The 5,578-nt window shown below is 46.9% G+C and overlaps 1 pseudogene; it reads left to right on the top strand.

Moving 5' to 3' along the window:
* Positions 1 to 1,252: 1,252 nt before the first annotated feature.
* LOC119358423 lies at positions 1,253 to 2,951 on the top strand (annotated as a pseudogene).
* The last annotated feature ends 2,627 nt before the right edge of the window (positions 2,952 to 5,578 follow it).

The following is a 5,578-nucleotide window of genomic DNA, read 5'->3' as shown; positions in this document are numbered from 1 at the left end:
GGTGAGAGGAAGGTATGGGTTGAATGGCATGGTGTTGAGGGGAGGCGTCAGTGATACTCATTACGGGGAAAGATGGAGGCGACGATACCGTCACGAGGAGAGCAGGCCGGGCAAATGAGATGTGAGTGCTAGCATTGTGCCATGTGGTAATACTTATAGAGTGAATATACTATTTTTAAGATGAGAATAAAAGGAGCGTCTGCTTGCTTTAATATGGGAAACGGCTGTATTTTTAGATAAATGTAGTTTACATTTTTATATAGTGAAAATTCTGACATACCCTAGCAAGTCATTTCCAGATAATAGTGTATTAAAACTCGGATGCGTCTCACTCTACTAAAATGCACGACGCCACTCACTCTAATTGAAACGGTCACATGCTCGAAGCGAGTAGCTGATCAATGAATATATATTGTATATAGGCTGATCTTATTTTTTAATTAATGTGTTTTATATTCACTTTTGTACATTAGAGATAAAAACTGATGGCTTTGGATGATGCTTTGAAAATGTGAATTAACAAAGCTTTATGATGGATAAACTGAAAAACTCATTGCATCCTGCGCAACCGAAAGAGATGATAATAGAAACAATTGTACTTCTTTATATAACTGTTACACATGATAATAGAACCGAGGTATTTTTTGAACATGTTGTTTTTTTTCAGAGTAAGAGAAAGATGGAGATGTATTGTGTGGACGTTCTGGAAGAACTCTTGTCGACGCGATGTTATTGGAAGGAGTCAAAAATTCATCGAGAGTTATATAAAGCAATACAAATACGGGCATTCAAGTAATATAGCTAGTTGTGAACGGAGAGGACCCTCATTTTGCCCATCATCAGGACCATGGACCCTGAGTAGTACGATGATCGACAAGGAAACCTGCAAGAATGTCTGGCCGTCGTCCTCGACATGCTCGGCACCGTCTGGCCGTCCCTCGTCACTGGCCGGCACGCCCACAAGGGCGAGGTGGACACGAACAACTCCTCCTTGTGCCTGCAATCCTGGAGCAGAATCGTGTTACTTTCTAGTCATATGGCGAGAAAGTGATACAATAAGAAGAAAACAATCAAAACGTGTGTGTCTTTCTAGCTAGCTAGTGCCACAAGCTTAAGCTTGTACAAAAACCACTGCTGAGAGGAAGCCAGCCTTGTGTTGATATGGCTATATAAGCTGCCGGGGAATACATAAGGCTGGCAAACACCACGAGGAGTCCATTACCTGCAATTTTTAATACAGTACTAAATAAAAATGTTGAGTCTCGCTTGGACTCGTCGCGGCGACGTGCAGGCACCACCCACCCCAACCCCAACCTGGGGTGGCTGCTCTCTCCATGGCCTCGATATTGAGGTGGTGAGGGAGAAGAACATTGTCCCTGGCGGCAACGGCAGCGGGCTAGTTGCAATCCCTTCGTATTTCTGGGGCACCCGGCTGGCGAAGCGGCAAGATGGAGGCTTCCCCTTGTACCCAGGCTACTCGGCGGCGAGGGCCTTGGTCGGCAAGGGGGCGGGGGGCATGGCGGATTTGAGAAGGCTGTCTCGCGAGGCCGAAGACTTGCTGGCGGAGATGTTTGCTAGCATTAGCATTGATGGCGGAGGTGACGCGGCGCGGCCCAGGGTGGTGCAACTGCGACTATAGCCGGAGCTGGCGCTGTGGAAAAGCTCGCAGCATGCAATCGGCAACGTGCTGCCCACTAAGGGCGTCGGGCTGGTCCAAGCCACGCCGCAAGTTCTCGCCTTGCTGGGCGCCACCGACTGGCCTGAGGCGATGACAACAACCAACGCCGTATCTGGCAGCGGCATGGCGAACCTGCTGATTGGGGCCTCCGACGTGCGCACCCTCTTCTCCAACTACGTGGTGGACATGGCATTTTACTATGAGCACGGGTACCACAAGGTGTTCCCCTCCTTCAGTCGCCTCCTACGCGATGGGCTCGCCGACACCCGCTCGCTACGAACCCCTGGTGGCCGGTAGCGACGCGAGGCTGTCGCCATCGGCGCATCCTACATCCGAGCCAAGATCACGCTGGAGGCGGCGCACAGGACGCTCCTCAAGGACTGGTCGGGGCGGATGGACCGCCACGCCGCCCAGGTCATGTCCCTTTGCGAGAGCAGCATCCTAGGCATGGGGGCCGAGGCCATAGCCCGGGGCTTCGATGTTGGCGCCGTCACAAGCGACCTCGTCTTCAGCTCGCCCGGCACCGATGTCATCGATGTGGGCAGCGACCTGGTAAACTCCGAGGTCATGAACTCGTTCCTCAACGTGGCCGACATCGCCGCCTCAGGCGTGGTGAGCGAGCCAGCGTTGCGGGCCATCTACGACGCCTACGCTGCCACGGGAGCTCGGATGTACACCCAGAGGTGGCACGAGCCTGTGGCTCGGATGTGCATCACCTTGTATACTTGGCACCTGCACAACGACCGGCACATGTTCCTCCGCCGCGCCCTCCTAGGATGGCCCAAGGCCCGCAAGTCCCCGGTGCGGCCCCAGTGCGAGGCTGACTTCGACGAGGTCTTCGACACCGACTTTCGCACCACCGGTTTCAGCAGGCCCCTTGACCCTGAGTACGCCTGCAATGGGGAAGAAACCTGCGACCACGTCCGGCGCTTCCTCAAAGTAAAAGGAGACCAAGACCACCTGCTCGCCGCCCTTTGGTCGTCCATTGTCACCGGTCCGCTGGAGTACGTCCGGACGGGCGAGGTGGACGAGCAGCGTGAGAAACACCTCATTGAATCCTCACGCCTGCAAATGGTCCAGCTCTTCTCCAAGGGCCTCATCAACGAAATGGTCTGGCTCGTCGCCCATGCAAGCCACCATGCGTGGCAGGTGAACTATCTGTTTGAGGCCGCCATGTTTGGCAGCATCCTGGACGGGGGCGAGTTGATAGGCAAGCTCGATCGGGCGGAATAGGCTGTCTACATACATCCATCTTAATTATATTCGGCCGGCAGGCCTGCTGCTGTGATCGATTCCAACGTGGTTAATTCTGCATGCATGCATGTTTTCCTTTTCAAGTCTATATATCTACGTGCTCTATTTTCTTTCTTCTTTTGGAATCCCTTTTCTTTCCAATCATTCGATGACAAGTGGACATTTCACTTTTTTCCATTTCATTCATCCCAAATTCAAAATATGTATGTATGTATGTATGTATGTATGTATGTTACTTACATTTTATATACATGCATCTACTCCTATTTAATTTACATGAGGTCGACATTGGTGTCCTCTTAGTGTCGATCGGCCAAGAAGCAAATCTCAGAAATGATATGTTTCATCTCCTCCTCACGACTATCCTCAAACACCATCTATTTTCTTTTGTATAAATATCCATATGGAACTGTAATAATAGAGCCAGCCGGATAATAGAGGAAATTAATTAATTAAGCAGCTCGTGTCTTTCTCTTCTTTTTGTTTGAAAAGAAGGATAGCCCCCGGCCTTTGCATCAGTGATGCATGCAGCCATTAAAAAAAAATCAAAGCTCACTCTTGACTGATTTCTTTGTCAGCAAGTTGAAGTGTGCATCGATTGCCAACCAACCGTGGGTTTTGCACCTTCTTAAGAAGGAATAGGAGATAACGACATGACCATGACGTATATATCCTACTTGTGGTCTAAATCTTATATTTGGCCCACTCTGAACATGGTCCCGCATATTTTCCTTTTCATGTCTTCTTTGGGACTGTCGGCTGTTTTTCAACTCGCCCTAAGTTAATTTTTCTTGTAATCTTCGGATGACACGTGGACATTCAACTTTTTTCCATTTCATGAAAAATCATTTTTTAGCGTGAAATCTACTTTCAGGGCACCTCGGACATGGCAATTTCTGGCGGACTGCCGCATAGCCTTGGATTTAGAACGAGTGAATGAGACTATAAGTGTTTCTAGTCATCAACGTAAAATCGATGACCCCCCCCCCCCCACACACACACACACACGCACACACGCACACACACAAAAATAGATGAGACGCATGTCTTCGTGTTGATTATATATGTGTGATTACAACGTCTAGAGAGATTACGGGGAGGTTTGGAGAGATAGAGCTTATCCCAAAAGACTAGGCAACAAATATGTTTATCTCCCATACTCAATTGTACATGTTTATCCTAACATTCCACCTTACCAAAAAATTGTGCAAGTTTAGATTACACCTGAAAGTCGGTCGATCTGTCTTCCATCATAACCCCTCTTTCTCCGTGCTTAGTTCAAACATTATAGTGGGGCATGAAACCGGACTCAAACAGGTGGACATGAATGGTTCTTGAGTTAAAGTAATTGTGATCATTCTTATAGCCAGCACATGGACAAGGCATAAAACCATCCGCCCGCTTGTTTGCCTTAGCCGCAAAGAGAAAAGTATGCACACTATCGGCGAACTGGGGAGAGCATCGATCATCGTACATCCATTATCGGCTCATCTTCATTACACAACACCGAATAGACCAAATTAATACAAGTTCATACATAAAGTTCATACAACACTTATTCTCATAAAACAAACATACAAATTAACTCTCTAGCTAAAGCATTTAAGTGCAACAACAAATGCGATGAAGACCGCAACTAAGGTAACAATTGATCCAACAACATAATGATACCAAGCCTCACTATCAATGGCATATTTTCTAATCTTTCTAATCTTCAAGCGCATTTTCTCCATCTTGATCTTGTGATCATCGACGACATCGTCAACATGCAACTCCAATTCTATCTTCTCCACCTCAATTCTTTTCAATTTTTCTTTCAAATACTCGTTTTCTCTTTCAACTAAATTTAACCTCTCAACAAAAGGGTCGGTTGAAATTTTCGGTTCACATACCTCCTAGATAGAAATATCTATGTCAACTTGATGGGCATAATTTGTCATAAACACGAAATGCAACAAATAGTTATAAAAGAGAATATACCACATCCGAATCATAACCCGGGCGAGGGCCAACTGGGATGGATATCAAAACCATGGCACTATGAATAACAAACAACGTACGGGTAAGATAATTATACAAGGAACTATATATCTACATCACACAAACATGATTTTTTTTTATAAAAAAGATAAGAACAAGAGGCTCACCACAAGGTGGTGTGGGTGACGGGACGGTGCGGAAGATCGACGGTGGTTAGGACGGAGACGGGAAGGCACTAAGTAAACCACACCTACATATGCAAACTAACAGTAATTTTGAGCTCAAGTTGCATATAAATCAAATAAACTACCACATATAATTCCTCTCAAATTACTAAAACCCACAAATTAATCACTATATAAAGCATTGCAAGAACTAATCTAGCAATGAGAGATGGAAAGGACAAAGTTTCTTACCTTTGTGATCATTTGAATGGATGGGGGCCTTCACATCTTGACAAAAATTGGACAAAATGTGTGATGAGCTTGAGGAAGAGGGGAAGAACAGTGAGGAGAGGGGAAAGGGAAAAAACAAAGCGAGCTCGATCGCGGGTGGACGAAGGGTTTATATAGGACGACCTTTAGTACCGGTTCGTGGCACGAACCGGTACTAAAGGTGTTGGAGGGGCCCCAGACTGACAACATCCTGCCACCACTCTCTTTAGCT

Source organism: Triticum dicoccoides, chromosome 2A (assembly GCF_002162155.2).
Source record: "Triticum dicoccoides isolate Atlit2015 ecotype Zavitan chromosome 2A, WEW_v2.0, whole genome shotgun sequence".
NCBI lineage: Eukaryota > Viridiplantae > Streptophyta > Magnoliopsida > Poales > Poaceae > Triticum > Triticum dicoccoides.
Note: the sequence above shows the minus strand (reverse complement) of the source record. Positions and strands in the feature narration are given on the sequence as shown.